The sequence below is a fragment of the Pinus tabuliformis genome, chromosome 1_2 (genome assembly GCF_031772625.1).
Source record: "Pinus tabuliformis cultivar Carrire ecotype Pingquan chromosome 1_2, CPIR1, whole genome shotgun sequence".
Classification (NCBI taxonomy): Eukaryota; Viridiplantae; Streptophyta; class Pinopsida; order Pinales; family Pinaceae; genus Pinus; species Pinus tabuliformis.
The window spans coordinates 166982965-167008273 of record NC_142298.1 but is presented as its reverse complement, the minus strand read 5'-3'; the positions used below and the strand labels follow the sequence as shown (position 1 = coordinate 167008273).

The 25309-nt window shown below is 34.9% G+C and overlaps 1 long non-coding RNA gene across 1 annotated transcript; it reads left to right on the top strand.

Moving 5' to 3' along the window:
* Positions 1-587: 587 nt before the first annotated feature.
* Positions 588-1161, top strand: LOC149205010 (uncharacterized). The gene is made up of 2 exons (XR_016251821.1): positions 588-741; positions 842-1161. It is a non-coding gene; the product is annotated as an uncharacterized LOC149205010 (long non-coding RNA).
* The last annotated feature ends 24148 nt before the right edge of the window (positions 1162-25309 follow it).

Genomic DNA, 25309 nt, shown 5'->3' with positions numbered 1-25309 from the left:
AAACAAAAAACCAGCAAACAGGGTAAGTACATTCTATTTTGTAAAAAGAATGCATGCCTCGTCAGTTAATGTTATAAATTTAACAGGTAGAATTGTTCCATCTAAACTTAAGGCAGGCATATCATCTGTCCAAAAACAAATATTATAAAACCATTTTCTGGTAATCTGCTTTTTAAATTCCCTTACCTTGTAAAATATAAATTGTATTTGAATACCCAAATACTAGTGCTCCCTTTCCTGAACTTCATCAATCTTATCCCAAATATTAGTAGTGTGTTGTTTCTTAGTCTTGGTTATTGTGCGTCACATGTTGTTGATGATGTTATATAATTATATCCCAGAAAAAATTAGTGGTCTAAATTCTTTAGACCAAAAACACGAAACTCGAACCAATTTGATGATGATGGGCATGTTCCACTCGGCTCTGTTGTGTTGTTTAAACTTTGAAGGTCCCTCTGTTTCAAAGCAATTATTAACTGTTTGTTTGAAAGTCCCTCTGTTTCAAGGCAATTATTAACTAACCGCCAAAGAGATTTGTTGGACGTTTGTAGCTTTCCAGGAGACCCAGATTGAGTTGCTTGACGCAGATGGATTTCCCTTGGACTGGGTGTACTGTCGCAAGCGTTTGGGCGATTTCACGTCCACAACGCCGAGGTTTGGACAGTGAGCATGACCATCACCATCACCATCATAGATGGCTCCATCATCTTTCCCAATCTTCCCAATCTTGAATGCACAAAGGTAAAGGACCTGATTGGGAGCATTCAGGTTTTGATTCCTTATAATAATTTCTGGTTTTCATTCCTTTTGATAAAATGTGGTTTGCTTTGGTTTGGCGCAGGGCCAATATGGAAAGGATGGCAACAAGATAATACCGGATGTTTCTTGTGTGGAGTCGAGCAAATGCCATGATTTACTCATACCATTGTTTATTCACCGAAGCAAATCAAAGCTATTAATTAGATGATGCATGGAATCAAATGCTCAACCCTTTAGCTCATTGTATTCGACGGATTTTATTTGATTTACATACCGATACAAATGCATGGAATCAAATGCTGAACCCTTTAGCTGATTGTATTCCACCGATTTTATTTGATTTACATATTGATACAGACTTTTTATTTGATTTATAATAATAATAATTCTCAGTCAATGTTATCCTTTGGATATCCCAACCATATTCATATGAATCCATTTCCACCGATGGCGCTGCTGTTGAATGGCATATAACATTTGTTTCCTTTTATTTTATTATAATTAAATTGTAATGCCACAAATTGTTTCTTTTTATTTTATTATCATGAAAGTGTAATGCCACAATTAATCTCCTCCATGCTTCGGTTAATCTCCTCCTTAACGAACTTTTGTATGGGACTCGAATCTGAATCTTGCATCATCACCAACATACTAGATTTGTGTAGCTTGAGGTCGAAGCTTATGTGTCGGGACCTCGAAACAAACTTCATCCATAAAAAAAAGTTACACTGTTATACGGCTCTAAGGGATACACGCAATGAGCAGAATTTGAGTTTCATCTATCATAGAGCCACCCACGTTTTTCATTATGTATATTGAATATACCATGTGCTTATCCACTTGTAGAAAGGGTCGAATAAGTTGTTCAAGCCATATATTAAAAGATTGTTTTATATTCCAAATACAATTTTTGCAATGCTATGGATAATAATTTAGATTTTTTAGAACAATGATAACTATTAATGAATATCTTATTTTATGGAATTCGTGTGACAACTTTGACATACAAGCAAAGCACTTGGAACTTGAAAGCTTTTTGATGCATTATTTTGCACTTATTTTGGTACTCTGATTTCTACTTGTAACTCCAAAGGTTTTGATGTGCACTATAATATAATCTTGTTAAAACTATGATACAACGCGGGATAAAACATTTAATTTACGTTTCTAGAGTCCCTCCATTTACACACATTCTTCAACAAACTACATCGATAACAAAAGTTACAATGCTACACAGATTTAAAGGACATAATTAGTAGAATTTGAGTTTCATCTTTCATAGATCCACCCACATTTTTTAACATTGAAGAATCTATAGCGCAGCGCAGAAGCACACCGCCTAGTGCACTTTAGTGCTCCACAAATTTTGTTTAAATAAACCATGGTTAAATTGACAAGCAGGTGTGGAGGCTAGATAAGCACGCTTCAGACTTTGGTAAAATAGTGGAAAATGATCAATCAGTTTCATTCTGCAACAAATTTACTTGATGTGAAGCGTTGTAATTCTCAAATCCATGGCTCCTATATTTCTCCTGCAATATTTTCTTTTCGGTCACATTTCTTCTCTCAACCTTATCACATTGACATGCAAATTGATCTTCAGCAAGAAGAACAACCACTTCCATTGCAGCTTGTGTTCACATTCATATCATAAATTGGTGAAAGGCATGGTTGGTGATAGAATTTTGGGCTCTTAGACAAATCGAATTTGTGGGACAATCAAACTATATATTAAGAATATTACCACAAGACATAAGTGCGGAATGATGTGTGCAGAAGTTCGAGCCATTAGTGTGGAACGATGTTGTGCGGAAGTTCGTTGTCTAAAGGAACTTACACACTGTTTTTAATATGAATTTCTGCAAGTATCAACATTAATTGTCACAGTGTTAGCACTGTGAGGCATAGCAGGACCAGTCATAAGAATGTCACTGTTAAGCACTTACCAACATAATGGCTACTTAGAACAATAGTTCTATTTTCACTAGTACAATCTATCTCACTACTCAACAAGTTGCCTCCTATCAATACTTAAACAAAGCAGGGCTTTCCCAAGTAGCTATTTCCTTTTGTTGTTTCTCAAGGAATTAGCCCCCTATTAATTAGGGAAATTCCCAATTTGAATTGCACAATTCCCAATAAGCCTTCCTTTGAGTTTATGCACCAACTGTAAACAACAATTATGCTACAACTAATAGTACATTGCCCTTCAACTCCAATCTCAACTACTTAACTTGAGTTAGCTATATGGATGAGATAATTTAGGTTGATTGATCAGTTTAACTCGATGATCAATGTGAAATTAATTACACACCCTTGCCTGTGCCTGAACTAGTTCTACTAAGAGTGAGATCTAGTTACACTAATAGTAACTCAAATTAACTAATCCTCATTGCTACAAATTAGCAATCAATCATGTAGAAATGAACTCAAGTGTCTCCTACTTGAATTAACTGATTTAGCTGAAAGATAAGTCTCATATCACTTCACTTAATTCCTCCAAATGTTTCCTTGAAAATAGAATTCAAATTTCTCCTAATTTAATTAAGGGAAAATTAAATGAGGTCTCTGCATGAGTGGATGTCCCCACTCGGTCTCCTCTTTTCTTCTCCATTTGTGGTTGCACCAAAACTTCTCGAGGCTACTTCTATGTATCCATTTTCAGAGGTAAATTAGGCTCCCTCTCAACCATCAAGCCTCTGACTTTTGTCTTGCTCCTCAAGGCTTTGGATGCATCTTCTACCTCAAGCGCATACATGTTATTGACTCTAGCACTGATCTACTTCACTTACCCTGTGGCTATGTGCCTTAAAAAGGCTTTACCTTTAGTGAAGATCACATAATAACCACGGTCTTCCAACACTACTATGGAGATGAGATTATTCTTCAAACCTTGAACAGACAACACATACTTGAGCTTGAGAGGGGAGCTCAACTACTGAAAATTAATTTTACCAATACCAGTCATGTTGTAAGATTATAAGATTTCTTTAAGATCTAGAGATATAGTTCTTCCCTAAACATGGTCAATAATCCTTTGTAGAAATTACTTGTAGATTCAAAGTGCTTATGAAATGTATGTAAATCAAAATACGTGAATATACTCTATCAAATGCGGAAACAATTAAACGGTTGATAAATCCCAAAGCATATATGAGACAAAATTCAATCACGCATTAAGCAATTATTTTCTAGGGAAAAGCAACTATCGAAAACCCCTCTTATCGGTAGATTGCATAAATTATAAAATAGAAAAGATATACAATGTTTTCTCAAGTGTGAGCAACCTTTTCACTAGTACAATCTATCTCACTACTCAACAAGTTGCCTCCTGTCAATACCTAAACAAATCTTGGCTTTCCCAAGTCCCTATTTCCTTGCATAGTTCCTCAAGGAATTATCCCCTTCTTAATTAGGGAAATTACCAATTAGAATTGTGCAATTCCCAATAGGCCTTCCTGTGACTGCAACTGTAAACACTAATTATGCTACAACTGATAGTACATTGCCCTTGAACTCAAATCTCAACTTGGTAATTTGAATTATTTGCATGGATGAGTTAATTTATGTTGATTAATTAGTTTAACTTGATGATCACTTAGTGTGAAATTAGTTACACACCCTTGACTACTCCTCAACTAGTTCTACTAACAATGAGATCTAGTTACAGTGATAATAACTCAAATTAACTAATCGTGATTGCTACAAATTAGCAATCAATCAGGTAAAACTGAAATCAAGTGTCTCCCCCTTGAATTAACTGATTTAACCAAAAGATAAGTCCGATATCGCTTCAGTTAAATTCCTCCAAATATTTACTTGAAATTATAACTCAAATTTATCCTAATTTAATTAAGATAAAATTAAATTAGGTCTCTCCTTGATTTCATGCACTAGCCTAGCACCTCCCTTCCACGCTATAATGATCAGAAGTGAGAGAAGGGTGTGGATTCCTATACCAAGGGCAATGATCCATGATACAATGAATTTCTTGTACTTTCTCGAACACCCAATCACTTTATGACTTAGAACCAAACTATGACATCACCCCAATAGTGACTCTTGTACCTACCAAAAATGCCTCTTCGACTCTAGGCAGATTGATTCTTTTACAATAATGACTCTTTTAATGATGACTCTTTTACAAATTTACAATGATGGCTCTTTTACAACACTGACATTTTGACAAGACCTAACACTTCACTCAACATTTCTTCTTGGATTACTTGGAGCTGTTGAGATACTTTTGTTCTTGCTTCAAGTAATGGTACTTTAGAATTGCATGTCCTTATAGTATGTGTCTGAGTTGTTCTAAAGTGTCATCCTTCGTGCAAATGCATTAACAAGCAAGGCAAAAACAAATACAAAACAATATACTTACATTGTCCTGCAAAAAAATATGTGTGAGATGATACTCTAAATTCAAATACAAACACTAATCATACATACCTTGTTGTAGAAGACTTACCCTTCACTATTGATGTGTGGTCCTTATTGCAGTGATCCTTGAATGCATACGTTTTCCTTTCTTCTAGGAGCTTGATATTGAATCTGCTGTATATATGTAATTTCCAATCTCTAAGGTCTGAAATTTCATCTTGGGGTAGCTATCTAAGTCATTTTTCCAACCTCATAGTTCTAATTGAGGTTGGACTCTTCAAGAAAGAGTTATTCCCAATCTCCCACGATGACCGGATTATAGACTAGTTCTGTAGAGCGAAATTGTATGACGTGCCACGTGTCACTGTTTCAACCTTCGGCCCTGAAACCGAAATCCAAAAGACTAAATCACATCCTCTTTCTATCCCTATTTAGAAAATTTGAATCCAATTCTCATAGAGAAAGTTATGATGATTTTCCTCAGGTCAACTGTTTGACATGGAATTCGGGAGCGTGCAAAAACCCTAAATTCCTCATATCATATATCCGATAATATAGCGAACCAAGATCCGTTAGAGGGTTCATAAATATTTCGGCTCAAATGGGTTTTAGTTTCAGCTTTTTAAGCTTCGTAGAAAAATCACTATAGCAGAACTTCCACAATGACCTCTTTGAAGCAGCGAAATCCTAGAATCAAAAGCTCTAAACTTGCTTCAAAACAGACCTTCAAACATGATCAAAATTTTGTGCCCTAACCAAAACTCAATGAGACCTTAAACTCCCTTTAATAGATCCTATGTTAGAAGGTCATGAGGTCCAAAAAATTACACAAGTCTTCTCAAAATCTAGTTCGTTAAAAAGTTGCTTACATGAGGAGGATATGAGGGTCACAATTTATAGAAATACTTAGGTTGAGAGGGTCTTCAACAAGCAAACGTTGGAGGGATTTTAAGAGCTTAAAACATTATTAGTTATTGACTATTCAATGAACACAACCTATAATGAGTGCCATGCCACAACCCCGTGGCGTTTTAGGCCAGTAACTCGGGTTACTAACTTCAAACACGAATATCTCTCAAACCATAAAGAATTACTTGGTGTGCCATATATTAATGGAAACATCCCAACGATTGGAATCCATCTAAAAAATCCTTGACTCAGAATAGAGTAATTTTTCAAGTAAAAAGTCCCATGCAAGATCAGGGTAGACCCTAGTGCTGCTTGGGTTGACATCAATGACAACCACCATTCAATAATCTCCCCCTTTGGCTTGGTGGCAACACAAATTCTCCCCCTGCAATCATGACACCTCTTCCTAGTACCTTCTATCCCCCCTTTTCATCAATCTCAAAGGTTAACTCACCCTCACAAACTGTCATCTTGCGAACCTGTACACACCTCCACTCCCCCTTTCTACTTAGTTGGATAACAAAAAGAGTCTAATGAGAACTTGGGAGAATCCCAAGCTTTTGGCGAAGATACTCAAATTCTTCACGAGGTAATGGTTTGGTAAAGATGTCAGCAATTTGTTCATTTGTGCTAACATATTCAAGATTGATATTCTTTTCATCGACCTACTCTCTAATGAAATGATATTTGATCAGAATGTGCTTTGTTTTGGAATGCATCACATGATTCTTGGAGATACTGATAGCACTAGTGTTATCACAGAAGATGGGAATATGATCATCAAACTTGATATGAAGATCCTGCAAAGTTTGCTTCATCGAGAGATAGGATAATTTATTTAAGATTTTGATACAAAGGCTATATGATTTTTTTGGTTTATGTCTAAAAAATTAATTATTTTACACGATATCACATATTTGAATTAATATTTAGCAAGCTAATTAAATAGTTGCACACCTTCCTAGTTCGACATTAAAATGATCAAAAATGTAAAATTGTGATGTGATGTGATATGATATGGCGAAACATTTAAATTTCTATCTGAAGAGCGCATAATAATGGTGATGAATACCAAGCTTCCTCTACACAACTATTTAGCCCCCACCCCCGCCCACATAAGGGAACTGTAATATTGTGTAGAGAAGTAGCAACATCAGGCCTCACAGTGTTAGCACCCACCCCCATCCACATAAGGGAACTGTAATATTGGGCAAATAAGTAGCAACATCAGGCCTCACAGTGTTAGTAGTGTGAGGCATAATAGGATAGCACTCACCAACATAATCACCACTTAGAAAATTAATTTTATTATTTTAATGAATTGTTAGGACTGAAAAATACGGAAAATAAAACACATGTCCCATCACAGAAGCCTGAGCCAATCCAAAATTAGAAATAAAATTTCTAGGAAATCAAGAAATAATTTTTGAATTTACAGAAAATATAAATATTTAGGTTCTTTCAAAACTTCCCTTAAAATTTCAAAAAAAGAATAAAAACATGCAAATTCAACACACTTTGACCACGAGGTGAATGATATAGACCTTGACAAGCTAGGGACTAACAATGGCTTATGTTAGTTGGATTTAGTTAGGATGATTAGACATGTTGGTATCCTCCATATCAGAGTTCAATTCCCTCAAGCGATTTTGACTAGTGTAAGGAAAAAAAAATCATATTGCTAAAATAGGAATAAGGTCTCAAGGGCCTTCAAAATTAATATATTATAAGGAGATGATCAACCCTAATATATTATATAACCTTTGTCATGCCAAGAGTGTTGACCATGAAAAAAAATTTCTCCTAAATATCTAATTTCTACCTAAATTAAATCCGAATTTAAAAAAACTTATCATAATAGCAAGCTTTCTAACATGTTAGCTCAACAAAACTATATTAACAATGGAATACTTTTTTTGATATTTTAAAAGTAAAATAAAATTTTAAGGAATTTCAAGTAATCCATTTTCTATGTAAAACCTAATAAACTAATTTCAGTTTCAATAAATTTAATCATTATCACACAAATATATATATATATATATATATATATATATATATAACCAATCATAAATAAAAACTATATAATACAAGACAGCATGAAGAATATCTAATACAATGGAAAATCATAAATACATGTAAAAATTTTAAAAATAACATTAAGATGTTTTATAATTAGTTAAAAAATAGAGATTAAAACTTTAATAATAGATAAAAAAATTGAAATTAAATTCAATAAAATTGTTTCATATTTAGAAGTAATATCGCATTAATAATAACATAGTTGAATTTATATGTTTTGGTACAAAAGAAATGTGAATGTGAAATAAATACATTTGAAATAAAACTTAGAGTTCCATTAAATATATTTTATTTTTGAAAGTTTAAAGTTAAAAATGATATTGTTTTGAAATTATAATCTAAAATGTTACGGTAAGGTTTAAGAGTTTTAATATAATTAAACAATTTTTTAATCTTTTTTTTCAAAATGTATCTTTTATTTTATTTTATTATACATAGTATTTTTAAAGTTTATATAGCAAAATTTATATGTATTTATAGTTTAATAATGGATTTGTATAACTTGATTAAAAATAACAAGAAAAATAAAGATATTGGGAAGGATTTACAAAGGAAAAAAAAATTATCCTTTTTGTTTTTCATTTCAAAAAAATAAGAAGGTTATGCCAAAGCTAAATCCAAAGCAACCAAATCAATAAATATAAGGGTGAAGGGTTTTAGGCTAGCACACAATTTCAAAATTCTAAGAGCACACAACACTATTTTTACCAAACTCCATTTTAAAACATACAATCCAATTACTTCTCAACCTTTTACAAAAGATACTTTTTAACATTATAAGATTTCTTTAAGATCTAGAGGCATTGTTCTTCCCTAAACATGGTCAATAATCCTTTGTAGAAATTACTTGTGGATTCAAATTTCTTATGAGATGTATCTAAATCAAAAGACTTGAATCTACTCTATCAATTGCGGAAACAACTAAACTGTCCTGAAATTCCAAAGCATATATGAGACAAAATTCAATCACACATTACACAATGATTCTCTAGGGGAAAACAACTCCTCAAAACCCCTCCTATCTGTATATTGAATAAATCAGAAAATAGAAAATATTTACAATGTTTGCTCATGCCTTAGGAGCCTTTTCACTAGTACAATCTATCTCACTACTCAACAAGCTGCCTCCTATCAATACTTAAACAAAGCAGGGCTTTCCCAAGTCGCTATTTCCTTTCGTTGTTTCTTAAGGAATTAGCCCCCTATTAATTAGGGAAGTTCCCAATTTGAATTGCACAATTCCCAATAGGCCTTCCTCTGAGTGCATGCACCAACTGTAAACATCGATTATGCTACAACTGATAGTACATTGCCCTTGAACTCCAATCTCAACTGCGTAACCTGAGTTATCTATATGGATGAGATAATTTAGGTTGATCGATCAGTTTAACTTGATGATCAATCAGTGTGAAATTAGTTACACACCGTTGAGTGTGCCTGAACTAGTTCTACTAAGAGTGAGATCTAGTTACACTAATAATAATTCAAATTAACTAATCCTGATTACTACAAATTAGCAATCAATCATGTAGAAATGAACTCAAGTGTCTCCTACTTGAATTAACTGATTTAACTGAAAGATAAGTCTCATATCACTTCATTTCATTCCTCCAAATTTTTCCTTGAAAATAGAATTCAAATTTCTCCTAATTTAATTAAGGGAAAATTAAATTAGGTCTCTGCTTGAGTGGATGTCCCCACTCGGTCTCCTCTGTGCTTCTCCATTTGTGGTTGCACCAAAACTTCTCGAGGCTACTTCTAAGTCTCCATTTTCAGAGGTAAATTAGTCTCCCTCTCAACCATCAAGCCTCTAACCTTTGCCTTGCTCCTCAAGGCTTTGGATGCATCTTCTACCTCAAGTGCATATATGTTATTGACTCTAGTACCGATCTGGTTCACCTACCCCATGGCTATGTGCCTCAGAAAGGCTTTACCGTTACTGAAGATCACATCATAACCACGGTATTCCAACACTACTATGGAGATGAGATTATTCTTCAAACCTTGAACAAACAACACATCTTTGAGCTTGAGAGGGGGGCTCAACTACTTCTGAAAATTGATTTTACCAATACCAGTCATGTTGTAACATTATAAGATTTATTTAAGATCTAGAGACATGGTTCTTCAATAAACATGGTCAATAATCCTTTGTAGAAATTACTTGTAGATTTAAACTGCTTATGAAATGTATGTAAATCAAAATACTTGAGTATACTCTATCAAATGTGGAAATAATTAAATGGTGGATAAATCCCAATGCATATATGAGACAAAATTCAATCACACATTAAACAATGATTTTCTAGGCGAAAGAAACTGCTCAAAACCCCTCCTATCTGTAGATTTCATAAGTCAGAAAATAGAAAAGATTTACGATGTTTTCTCAAGCCTAAGCAACATTTTCACTAGTACAATCTATCTCACTACTCAACAAGCTGCATCGTGTCAATACTTAAACAAATCCTGGCTTTCCCAAGTCCCTATTTCCTTGCGTTGTTCCTTAAGGAATTAGCCCCAATTAATTAGGGAAATTCCCAATTAGAATTATTCAATTCCCAATAGGCCTTCCTGTGACTGCATGCACCAACTGTAAACACTAATTATGCTACAACTGATAGTACATTGCCCTTGAAATCCAATCTCAACTCAGTAATTCAAGTTATCTGCATGAATGAGTTAATTTAGGTTGATTGATTAGTTTAACTTGATGATCACTTAGTGTGAAATTAGTTACACACCCTTGACTGCGCCTCAACTAGTTCTACTAACGATGAGATCTAGTTACATTGATAATAACTCAAATTAACTAATCTTGATTGCTACAAATTAGCAATCAATCAGGGAGAACTAAATTGAAGTGTCTCCTACTTGAATTAACTGATTTAACTGAAAGGTAAGTCTCATATCAATCATTTGAATTCCTCCAAATAATTCCTTGAAATTATAATTCAAATTTATCCTAATTTAATTAAGATAAAATTAAATTAGGTCTCTGCTTTATTTCATGGACCATTGTAGCACCTCCCTGCCACACTATAATGATCAGAAGTGAGAGAAGAGTGTGGACTCCTGTACCAAGGGCAATGATCCATGATACAATAAATTTATTATACTTGCGTGAACACCCAATCACGTTTTGACCTGCAACCCAACTATGACATCACCCCAATAATGACTCTTGTACCTACCAACAATGCCTCTTCGACTCTACGAAGATTGACTCTTTTACAATAATGACTCTTTCAATGATGACACTTTTACAAATTTACAATGATGGCTCTTTTACAGCATTCACTTTTTGACAAGACCTAACACTTGACTCAACATTTCTTCTTGGATTACTTGGAGCTACTGAGATACTTTGTTCTTGCTTCAAGTAATGTTACTTTGGAATTGCATGTCCTTATAGTATGTGTCTGAGTTGTTCTAAAGTGCCATCATTCCTGCAAATGCATTAACAAGCAAGGGCCAAACAAATAAAAAACAATATACTTCCATTGTCCTGAAAAAAATATGTCATAGATGATACTCAAAATTCAAATACAAACACTAATCATACATACCTTGTTGTAGAAGACTTACCGTTCACTGTTGATGTGTGGTCCTTATTGCAGTGATCCTTGAATGCATACTTTTTCATTTCTTCTAGGAGCTTGATATTGAATCTGTTGCATCTATGTAATTTTGGATCTCTAAGGTCAGAAATTTCGTCTTGGGTTAGCTCTATAAGTCTTTTTTCCAACCCCGTAGGTCTAATTGAGATTGGAATCTTCAAGAAAGAGTTATTCCCAATCTCCCATGATGACCGGATTATAGACTAGTTCTGTAGAGCGAACTTGTATGATGTGCCATGTGTCACTGTTTCGACCTTCGGCCCTGAAACCAATATCCAAATGACTAAATGACGTCCTCTTTCTATCCATATTTATAAAATTTGAATCCAATTCTCATAGAGCAAGTTATGATAATTTTCCTCAGGTCAACTGTTTGACATGGAATTCGAGAGCCTACAAAAGCCCTAACTTCCTCATATCATATATCCGATAATATAGCGAACCAAGATCCTAAATTCGGTCAGAGGGTTCATAAATATTTCGGCTCAAACGGATTTTAGTTTCAACTTCTGAACCTTCGTAGAAAAATAGTTATAGCAAAACTTCCACGATGACTTGTTTGAAGCAGCGAAATCCTAGAATCGAAATCTCTAAACTTGATTCAAAACAAACCTTCAAACTTGATCATAATTTTGTGCCCTAACCAGACCTCAATGAAACCTTAAACTCAAAAGATTACATAGGTCTTCTCAAAATCTAGTTCATTAAAAAGTGCTTACATGAGGAGGATATGAGGGTCACAATTTATAGAAACACTTAGGTTGAGAGGGTCTTCAACAAGTAAATGTTGGAGGGATTTTAGGATCTTAAAACATTATTAATTATTGACTATTCAATGACCACAACCTATAATGAGTGCCATGCCACAACCCCATGGGGCTTTAGCCCACTAACTCGGGTTACTAACTTCGAACATGAATATCTCTCAAACCGTGAAGAATTACTTTGTGTGCCATATATTAATGGAAACATCCCGATGATTGGAATCCATCTAAAAAATCCTTGACTCGGAATAGAGTAATTTCCTTAGAAAGAATACCAAAAGGACACCGCTCACAACGAGATCACAGATCAATACACCAGTATTTTTGACGTGGTTAAAACCCTCAAAGAGGGAAACAGTCCACGGCCTGTCCCAACGTGGGTACTACAGGCAATTTATTAATCAAAGAATGAAAATTTACATAAGCTTCTCTAATGCACAAATTACACGAACAATGACCCTCCATGCGCTTTAAATAGAACTCATGGACCAATCGGGTGTCAAGCCACGGATCAAGTGTCGGTAATACCGAGGAGAGAATGAACCGTCGCATCACTACATATCGTGACCGTCGGATTGTAAGTTACAAAATGTACAACGGTAAAGAAACACACTTTACCTAACTCTATACGTAACTCTATACTAGACCAAGTTGAACTTAACTATTTCCTATGTGTCAGAATATCCTAACATCCCCCTTAAGAACAACTTGGGATAGGATTGAAGGATTTACAAATATGACACAATAGGAGAAGGAAGGAGGCACTAGAGCCTATCCCCCCTTAGTGACAACTTCCTGAAATCCAAGCATATATCGAAGTTTAGTGAACTTCGCCTCTGTGAGAGCCTTTGTGAAGATGTCTGCAACCTGATCATCTGTTGGACAATATTGCACTTCAAGAACATGGTCATGAATGAGCTTTCTGATGAAGTGCATGTGTAGTTCAATGTGTTTGTTGCGCTGATGCTGGACTGGATCTTTGCATAGCTGAATGGCACTTTGATTATCACACCAAAGTGTGGTTGGATGCTGCTGCTCAAAGCCAAACTCTGATAGGATCTGACGAAGCCACAAGGCTTCCTTACTAGCTTCCACGACACCATGATACTCTGCTTCTGCTGACGAAAGAGAAATGGCAGCCTGTTTCTTACAAGCCCATGTAATAGGTCCTGAACCAAGAGTGAAGACATAACCGGCAGTAGACTTCCGATCATCAGGGTCACCAGCCCAATCAGAATCAGTGAAACCAACTAACAGAGGAGCTGCTTTGGCACTGTAATGAATCCCAAACTTTACTGTACCTCAAACATAACGAAGTATTCTTTTAGCTGCTTTCCAATGACTTTCACGGGGGTTTTGCATAAAACGAGCAACAAGGCCAACAGCAAAGGAAAGATCAGGGCGAGTATGGGTTAAATACAAGAGTTTTCCTACAAGTTGACGGTATAAGGTAGCATCAACTTCAGGAGAAGTACAAGAGACTGAAAGTTTGACTCCAGACTGAAAGGGAGAAGGGGCTGGCTTACAGTCTTCCATGTGAAAATGACGAAGAATATCACAAGCATACTTGGACTAGGAAAGGAAAATACCTTCCTTGGATTGCAAGACTTGAAGACCGAGAAAATAGTGTAAGTGTCCTAAGTCTGTCATTTCAAATTTCTTTTTAAGGCTGGACTTCACATGGTTTATAAGGTTGGGATCACTACCAGTAAGAATAATATCATCAACATAAAGAACAAGGATGATAAGAGAGTTGCCCACTTTCTTGGTGTAGACAGTATTGTCAGAATGACACCTAGAAAAGCCAGATTCTTAAAGAAAGCTATCCATTTTGGCATACCAAGCCCGAGGAGCTTGCTTGAGACCATAAAGGGATTTCTTAAGTCGACAAACAAGGCTGGAGTCTGTTTGTATGAAGCCAATGGGTTGTTCCATATAGATTTCTTCCTGCAAGTCCCCATGCAAGAAGGCAGATTTAACATCCATCTGATGGACTTCCCATTTTAAAGAGGCAGCAAGGGAAAGAACAAGGCGGATAGAGTTCATTTTGGCAACAGGGGAGAAGGTTTCAGTGTAGTCAATGCCTTCAACCTGTGAAAAGCCCTTAGCAACAAGACGAGCTTTATGTTTATCAACTTTCCCATCTGGTCCATACTTGGTTCTGTAAACCCATTTACATCTAACAAGTTTGCGTCCCTTTGGTAGAGGAACAAGATCCCATGTATCATTTGTCATCAATGAATGATATTCTTCATTCATAGCTGCTTCCCAATGTGGATGGCCTGAAACTTCTGCAAAAGTGTCAGGATCATGATTTACTGGAGCTTGAGCCAGTAAAGAAGAGGCTCTTTCAAACTAAGAACGTGTACGTCGCTGATCTGTAGGATCACCGGCAAGATCACCTGCTGCATCCCGAGTAGCACAGACCCATCTTGGAAGTTGAGGATCCTGAGAAGGTGGCGGAGGATTGTCATCCTCACTTTCATCATCTAAAGAAGAAATGTTTTCAAAAGTAGAAGAGATAGGAAGAGGTGGCACATCTGCCGGACTAGGCTCGCAGGCCGATTTATTTTCATCAAATTTTACATCTCTTCTAATGATAACATTTTTGGACTTAAATGGAATAAGTCGATAACCTTTTACATCTTCAGAGTATCCAACAAAAGTACATTTCTCACTCTTAGGTTCTAAAGCTTTATGCTTTTCATCTGGAATATGGGCCCATGCTTCACTTCCAAAAACACAAAGGTGACTTACATCTGGTTTAATGGAACTCCAAGCTTCTTCTGGAGTGATATTCTCTAGAACCTTAGTAGGAGTGCGATTGATTATATAATTTGCACAATTAATTGCTTCGGCCCAAAAACTAAGACTGAGTCCTTTAGATTGCAGCATATAATTAGCCATTTCTTTTAAGGTGCGATTTTTCCTTTCAGCTACACCATTTTGTTGTGGAGTGTATGGAACAGTATGTTGCATTTGAATTCCATTTTCGGTGCAAAAGTTGATGAATGTGTTTTTAACATATTCTCCACCATTATCAGTTCTTAGCTTAAGAATTTGATGTCCAGATTGTTTTTCAACAAAGGCTTTGAAGGCCAAAAATGTGTTAAATACTTCGCTCTTGAGTTTTAAGAAGTATACCCAAGTGCGTCTGGAGAAATCATCAATGAAAGTTAAGAAGTACTTGCAGCCAGAGAATGAAGCAACAGGAAGAGGACCACATAAATCACTGTGCACAAGCTGTAAAGGGGCTGAGGCGTGCCAAGAGGCACGTTTGTCAAAACTGTCCCGATGATGTTTTCCGAGTACACATCCAGTTTAAACACCATCTCTGCAAGATACCATAGGAAGACCTGTCACCATATTTTCTTTACATAGATGCTGAAGGGAGCGATAGTTTAAGTGACCAAATCGCTCATGCCAAAGTTTGCTCACTTCATCATTATGAGCAACAAATACTGAGGGAAGATTTGATGACCCAAAGTTGTGAAACTTATACAACCTTGTGGAATCATCAGCAAGACCAGTAGCTAGAATCTGTTTAGGATCTTTTAGATCCTTGATTACAACATCATGAGGTGAAAATTCAACAATTTTACCTTCACCTGAATGAGTTATCTGATAGACAGATAGAAGGTTGCAGGATAAGGTTGGAACACATAATACATCATTAAACTGACCATTGTCTAGATGAACAGTTCCAGTCCCTACAACATTAAGAGATCTATCATCACCAACATATATATTTTTGGTGTTACAATCATTTAAAGAAGAAAACATGGCTTGGTTTTTGGCCATGTGATAAGAGGCTCCAGAATCAATGAGCCACTCATGAGAATGAGAAGAAGAAGAAGATACATTTAATGCATAACCAGACTGAGATGATTGACAACGACATGCAGAAAGTGCTATTCCGGAAGTTGAAGTTGAATTAGGCTCCACATGGATGTTATGTTTCTTCATTGCGGCTTCCAAGGCTTCCATCTTCTTAAAGCATTTAGATTCTAAGTGGCCATCTCGATTACAAAAGTTACAATGTCTATCAGTCTTCTTCCATTTGTTTTTATTGGTCTTATCATTTTGCTGAAATGATCTTTCATTTTGAGGCTGAGTTGGTTTAGGACCATTCTTTTGAGGATATGACTTCTTAGGATTCTTTGAATTTGGTTGTTGTTGGGCGGCTAACGCTTTCATGGAAGAGTTTCCAAGATTAAGAAGACCAAGGTGAAAGAGTTTTTCTTGTTCTCTTATTAAGGAATCACAAAAGGAGTCAAAGGAAGGGGCCTTGTAGTCTTTTCCTTGACAAATGAAAGCTTCCCTTGTAGAATGGAAAGTGGAAACAAATACAGAGTAGGCTGGTCCCAACTTAGTAAGGATGGAATAAATAAGGTTACCATCTTCTTTCTTAACTTTAACACCTTCCAAGAGATATCTAAGGGTCTTGAATTTGGACAAGAAATCTTCAATGCAAGAAAAATTATTAGGATCCAAAGTAAGCAACTCATTTTCAAGTTGATGGGCTCTAATTTCATTTTTAATCCCAAAAACTTTAGTGAGTTTTTCTAATGCTTCATGAGGAGTCTCAAGTTCTGCAATGTGGAATCTAAGATCAGGAGAAATAGACATCCCTATCAAACCACGTGCTTGATCTTGTCTATTTTCCCATTTTGCAGCCTTGTCTTCATCTTTTGGTTTCTTCTCTTGGTCTGTGGCTATTCTGAAGAGACCTTTACTTCTAAGTAAATCTTCCATGTAGGCTACCCATTGGAAGTAGTTAGTGCTGTCAAGAATGACTTGGCATGGACTTTCCATTTTTTTTTTTTTAACTGAAGCTGAAGATGCTGAAAGTAAGTGTTCCAATGGATAGATCTCGAAAAATAGGCGGTTTTAAAAAAAACGGCTCTGAAAAAGGCTTCCGGATGAAGAAGTTATGGCTTTTTGAAAAAAATTGTTGACGTTGTCGGCAAAGTGCGCGAATGGGCGGGAATGAAAAAATCCGCCCCCACAAAATGGAGACTTGAACCCAAGACCTCTACTCTCTTAAAATAGCTTTGAACCAATTGATCTATACAAAAAATTTGAGAGAGAGAGAGAGGGGGGGGGGCTTGGTTTGCGTGCTTGCCTTGAGAAAGCTCTTTTTCCCTACAAAACACAAAACACAAAACCCAACACGAATATGCAAAGAAAAACGAACCTTGCGGTTCGAAGTTAGCTTTAGCCAAAAAACTAGAAATTTTTAAAAAAATCTCAAAGTTAGCTTTAGCCGAAAAACTAAATATTTTTCTCAATGTTTCTGATTTTCCGAGATCACACTAAGGTGCAGGGAAAAGAGCATACGCATGAGAAAAATCCTTCCTTTCTGTTTCTGATTTTCCCAGATCACACAGAGTCGCAGGGCAAAGAGCATACGTAGAAATGAAAGGTATAGATCCGGTTAAAAAAAGGGCTAAATAAACCGAAACCGAAATAAGCAAAGAGAAAATAACAGTAAACGGCAAAAAACACTGTATACCTCTCGATCTGAAAAATGATTCAGCTGGGGCTACCGGAGACCATTTCGTGTGAAACGAAAGGGGTTCCTCACTGGAACAGATGCTCCGAACGCAACACGGCAGTCCTCTTGGCCCGAAAGCAGTCAGAAACAACAGATCTAGGAAACGACAGCCGCATGCAGTTCTACCGGCTTCAGATTTGGATCACGAATGGACGCGGCCCTCAAATAGCTCTGATACCATGTAGGAATTTACAGGGTAAGTTCCTCAGAAAGAATACCAAAAGGACATCGCTCACAAAGAGATCACAGATCAATACACCAGTATTTTTGACGTGGTTAAAACCCTCAAAGAGGGAAACAGTCCACGGCTTGTCCCAACGTGGGTACTACAGGCAATTTATTAATCAAAGAATGAAAATTTACATAAGCTTCTCTCATGCACGGATTACACGAACAATGACCCTCCATGCGCTTTAAATAGAACTCAAGGACCAATCGGGTGTCAAGCCACGGATCAAGTGTCGGTAATACCGAGGAGAGAATGAACCGTCGGATCACTACATATCGTGACCGTTGGATTGTAAGTTACAAAATGTACAAGGGTAAAGAAACACACTTTACCTAACTCTATACCTAACTCTATTCTAGACCAAGTTGAACTTAACTATTTCCTATGTGTCGGAATATCCTAACAATTTTCAAGTAAAAAGTCCCATGCAAGATTAGGGTAGACCCTAGTGTTGCTTGGGTTGACGTTAATGGCAACCAGTGTTCAATAATCTCCCCCTTTGGCTTGATGGCAACACAAAATTCTCCCCTACAATCATGACACCTCTTCCTACTACCTTCTCTCCCCCTTTTTCATCAATCTCAAAGGTTAACTCACCCTGACAAAATGTCATCCCGTGGAGTTGTACACACCTCCACTGCCCCTTTCTACTTAGTTAGATAACAAAAAGAGTCTAATGAGAACTTGGTAGAATCCAAGATTTTGGCGAAGATACTTAAATGCTTCACGAGGTAATGGTTTGGAAAAGATGTCAACAATTTGTTCCTTTGTGCTAACATATTCAAGATTGATATTCTTTTTGGCAACCTACTCTCTAACGAAATGATATTTGATCAGAATGTGCTTTGTTTTGGAATGCATCGCAGGAACCTTGGAGATACTGATGGCACTGGTGTTATCACACGAGATGGGAATTGGAACATCAAACTTGACTTGAAGATCTTGCAAAGTTTGCTTCATCGAGAGATAGGATAATTTATTTAAGATTTTACTAAAAAGGCTATATGCTTTTTTTGGTTTATGTCCAAAAAATTAATTATTTTACATGATATCACTATTTGAATTAATATTTAGCAAGCTAATTAAATAGTTGCATACCTTCCTAGTTCGACATTAAAATGATCAAAATTGTAAAATTGTGTCGTGATGTGATATGATATGGTGAAACATTTAAATTTCTATGTGAAGAGTGCATAATAGTGGTGATGAATACCAAGCTTCCTCTCCACAATTTGTTAGCGCCCACCCCACCCACATAAGGGAACTGTAATATTGGGCACAAAAGTAGCAACATCATGCCTCACAATGTTAGCACCCACCCTCGCCCACATAAGGGAACTGTAATATTGGGCAAAGAAGTAGCAACATCACACCTCACAGTGTTAGTAGTGTGAGCCATAATAGGATATCACTCACCAACATAATCACCGCTTAAAAAATTAGATTTATTTTTTTAATGAATTGTTAGGATTAAAAAATACGGAAAATAAAACACATGTCCCATGAGAGAAACATGAGCCAATTCAAAATTAGAAATAAGATTTCCATGAAATCAAGAAATAATTTTTGAATTTACAAAAAATAGAAATATTTAGGTTCTTAAATTCAACACACTTTGACCACGAGGTGAATGATATAGACCATGACAAGCCAAGGACTAATAATGGCTTATGTTAGTTGGATTTAGTTAGAATGATTAGAAATGTTGTTATCCTCCTTATGAGAGTTCAATTCCCTCAAGCGATTTTGACTATTGTAAGGAAAAAAAACTCATATTCCTAAAATACGAATAAGGTCTCATGGGCCTTCAAAATTAATATATTATAAGGAGATGATCAACCCTAATATATTATACAACCTTTGTCACACCAAGAGTGTTGACCATGAAAAACAATTTCTCTTAAATATATAATTTATACCTAAATTAGATCCCAATTTCAAAAAACTTATCATAATACCAAGCTTTCTAACACTTTAACTCAACAAAACTATATTAACATTGGAATACTTTTTTTTAATATTTTTAAAGTAAAATAAAATTTTAAGGAATTTCAGGTAATCTCTTTTCTATGTAAAACCTAATAAACTAATTTCAGTTTCAAAAAATTTAATCATTATCACATAAAATATGTATATTTAAATATTTTAACCAATCAAAAATAAAAACTATATAATACAAGACAATGCACGAAGAATATATAATACAATGGAAAATCATAAATACATGAAAAAGCTTTAAAAGTAACATTAAGATGTTTTATAATTATTTAAAAAATAGAGATTAAAACTTTAATAATATATTAATAAATTGAAATTAAATTCAAGAAAATTGTTTCATATTTGGAAATAATATCACACTAATAATAACATAGATGAATTTATTTATTTTTGGTAGGAAAGAAATGTGAATGTGAAATAAATACATTTGAAATAAAACTTAGAGTCCATTATTTATGTTTTATTTTTGAAAGTTTAAAGTTAAAAATGATATTGTTTTTAAATCATAATCTAAAATGTTACGGTAAAGTTTGAAAGTTTTAATATAATTAAACATTTTTTCAATTTTTTTTTCTTCAAAATGTATATTTTATTTTTGTATAACATAATATTTTTAAAGTTTATATAGTGAAATTTATATGTATTTATAGTTTAATCATGGATTTGTTAACTTATTTAAAAATAACAAGAAAAACAAAGACATTGAAAAGCATTTAGAAAGGAAATTTTTTTGTTTTTGCATTTCAAACAAATAAGATTTTTATGGCAAAGCTAAATCCAAAGAAACCAAATCAATAAATGTGAGAGCAGAGGATTTTAGGATAGTAGATAACTTCTAATTTCTAAGAGCACACAACACTATTTTTACACACTCCATTTTAAAACATACAGTCCAATTACTTTTCAACATTTTACAAAAGATACCTTTTAACATTATAAGATTTCTTTAAGATCTACAGACATTGTTCTTCCCTAAACATGGACAATAATCCTTTGTAGAAAGTACTTGTAGATTAAAAACTACTTATGAAATTTATCTGAATCAAAAGACTTGAATCTTACTCTATCAATTGCACAAACAATTAAGCGACCGAGAAACCCCAAAGCATATATGAGAAAAAATTCAATCACATATTATACAATGATTTTATAGGGGAAAACAACTGCACAAAACCCCTCCTATTTGTATATTGCATAAGTCAGAAAATAGAAAAGATTTACAATGTTTGCTCAAGGGTAAGCAATCTTTTCACTAGTACAATCTATCTCACTACTCAACAAGTTGCCTCTTATCAATACTTAAACAAAGCATGGCTTTTCTAAGTCCCTATTTCCTTGCATTGTTCTTCAAGGAATTAGCCCCTTTTAATTAGGGAACTTCCCAATTAGAATTGTGCAATTCCCAATAGGCCCTCCTCTAACTACATGCACCAACTGTAAACATGATTATGCTACAACTATAGTACATTTTCCTTGAATTCCAATGTCAACTATGTAACTCTAGTTATCTATATGGATGAGTTAATTTTGGTTGATTGATCAATTTAACTCATGATCACTCAGTGAAATTAGTTACACACCCTTAACTGTGCTTCAACTAGTTCTACTAATAGTGAGATCTAGTTACACTCATAATAACTCAAATTAACTAATCATGATTGCTACAAATTAGAAATCAATCATGTAGAACTCAACCCAAGTGTCTCCTACTTGAATTAACTCATTTAACTCATAGATAAGTCTCATAACACTTCAGTTAAATTCCTCCAAATATTTCCTTGAAAATAGAATTCAAATTTCTCCGAATTTAATTAAGGGAAATTAAATTAATTCTTTGCTTCAGTGAATGTCCCCACTTGGTCTCCTCTCTATTTGTGGTTGCGCCAAATCTTCTGAGGCTACTTTTGAGTCACCATTTGAGAGGTAAATTAGGCTCCCTCTCAACCATCAAGCCTGTAACCTTTGCCTTGCTCCTCAAGGCTTTGGATGCATCTTCTACCTCAAGTGCATACATTTTATTGAATCTAGCATCCATCTCCTTAACCTACCCCCTGGCTATGTGCCTCAGAAAGGCTTTACCTTTATTGAGGATGACATCATAACCACGGTATTCCAACACTGCTACAGAGATGAGATTATTCTTTAGATCTGGAACAAACAACACATCTTTGAGCTTGAGAGGGGAGCTCTACTCCCTCTTAAGAGTGATTTTACCAATACTAGTCATGTTTTACCTTCCATCGTCTCTAAACTCAATATTCCTCTAGAGATATTTCTCCTCCAAATCACTAAAGAATTCTCTATTCCCTATCATGTGGAACAAGGCACCATTATCCACGTACCACACACTCACCATCATGTTGTTGACCATGCATGCGATGAGAGTGAAATCAAGCTTAGAGCTTGAAGCCAAAGCTTCACCTCCTGCTTCTACCACAGGCTCCTTCTTGCTCTCCTACTTGTGTGAACACTTCATGGCATAGTTCCCGGTTGAAACACTTGATTTTGGACAAGTATTTCTTCTTTCCCTCATGGCTCGAATCAACCTCACCTTGGGATTTATTTCCTTTGGCCTTCTTTCCTTTCTTGATTAATGCAAGGTTGTCTTTATCTTGTTTGGATGACGACCCATCTCTGGTGTTGCCCCTTATCTCTTCTTGCACCAAATCGGACCAAAATATCTCCCAATTTGGTAGATTCTCCCTCCCATTTATTGAATCCTTGTAGTTGTGCTAGCTCCTCGGAAGGCTTAAAGTGATAGGCTTAATAGATCATCCTAAACAAGTGTAATACCAACACTCCCAAGTTCATCCTGACATTGGGTGAACTTGCTCAGGTACTTTGGTATTGTGTCACCCTTTTCAATCTTGATCTTGCGAAGCTTCTCCTTCGGTGCTAGCTTCTTGTGTTCATTGTTATTCTAAAACAAGTCTATCAAGGCTTACCACATAGCATATGGAGTATCCTTCCCATGGAGGTTCATGACACTATGATCTCAAACTCCTTCTAATATGATCCTCCTTGCCTTTGCTACACATTTCTTTTAGCCTCCAAGATCTTGAGCCTCAAATGTTGGAGGATTTGTTTTTGTTTTAGAAATTTAGAAATTGAAATTTCTTTTTGTATTTACAATTTTACTTCAACTAATAAAAAATAACAAATTATATAATGAAATTAAGTTAAAACCTTATATTTATTAAAAATAATTCCATTGTTAAAATAACAATTGGTAGTAAGGGGTTGTTTTCGTCTATTCTAATATCCATTTTCATTTAGATTAAAGAATACACTGAACCTTCAAAAATACTTTTCAAACCTACAATTAAGATTTATATTTTAATTTACTATTTTAGATTACACAACAATGTTATTATGCCATCAAATTTTTATAAATTTAAATCAAAAAAATTAAAAGCTTATTATATTTTCAAGGAAAGAAATTTAGTCAAATTATAAACTTAAAAAATTTTAAATTTTAATTTAATCATATTGAATATATAATTTAAAATATCATATGAAAATAAAAACAAGGCAAATAGAAAAATTAAAATATATAACTAAAAAAAGAGAATTGTAATAGAGATGAATAGTAAAATTTATATAATTATTAAAAAACAAAAAATGAAAATAAGTTGTTTAGATTGAGGTTTATGCTAATAAAAAAATATTGTTATAGTTTGATGTGGGTCAAATTTTCATGGGCATATTATTGGGTTCACTAGATGTCCTAGAAATTGTTACAAAATCAAATCAAATAATTCAAATTCAAATGTATTAGTTGCAATGCAACACAGTCCATGTATTAGTTGCAATGCAACACAGTCCATGCCCCTGCCACTAATTAATTGGTTAAAAGTTGTGTAGAGTGCGAGAAAAGTCTCCAAAATGAAAAATGAAAGCTCTCTGCACAAGGCTCCTCGCACACTGAATTAACATAACTCATATTTGTGAAGGAGTTCTGTTTGTGCAGGAGTTCTGTAATTATCCTCACTCCGCACACATCATTTTGTCACTTCTCATCTTGGAAAAACTAGTACACGCATTTTGTGATAGACTTTCAAGCATAATGCCTTCATTTATTCACTTCCTCGCTAACCTAATATTCAATGTGGAAAAGGTGGAGTGCCAGCACTCCACAGTTACACACATTCCCAATTTAATGTTTCTAAACTTCTTACCAATGATTTAATTTATATAGTTACACTATTTCATTATGCATATTTAATATACCATTTGCTTATCCACTTGTCACAAGGGTCGAATAAGTTGTTGAAGCTAGAGATTAAAAGTTTGTTTTATATTCCAAATACAATTTTTGCAATACTAAGGATAATAATTTAGATATTTTTAGAACAATTATAACTATTAATGAAGTTCTTATTTTGTGGAACTGGTGATAGTTATTAATGAATTTAACAACTTTGACATACAAGAAAGGAAATTGGAACTTGGAATGTTTTTTACGGTTTCCATTATTTTCGTACTTGTGATTTCTACTTGTAACTCCAAAGGTTTTGATGTGCCCCATAATATAATCATCTTAAAACAATGATATAACGCGGGATAAAACAATTAATATAATTTTCGAGAGTCCCTCCATTTACACATATTCTTCAACAAACTTCATCAATAACAATAGTTACACTGCTACACATATTTAAAGGACATAGTTAAAGGACATAGTTAATAGGATTTGAGTTTCATCTTTCATAGATCCACCCACATTATAGAAGAATCTATAATGCGGAGAAAAAGAACCCCGCCTAGCATACTTTCCTACTCAACAAATTTTGTTTAAATAAACAATGGTTAAATTGACAGGTAGGTGTGGAGGCTAGATAACCAGGCTTCAGACTTTAGTAAAATAGGGGAAAATGAGAAATCAGTTTCATTCTGCAACAAATTTATTTGATGTGAAGCGTTGTACTTCTAAAATCCATGGCTCCTATATTCTTCCTGCAATATTTTCTTAGCAGTCGCATTTGTTCTCTCAACCTTATTACATTGACAGGAA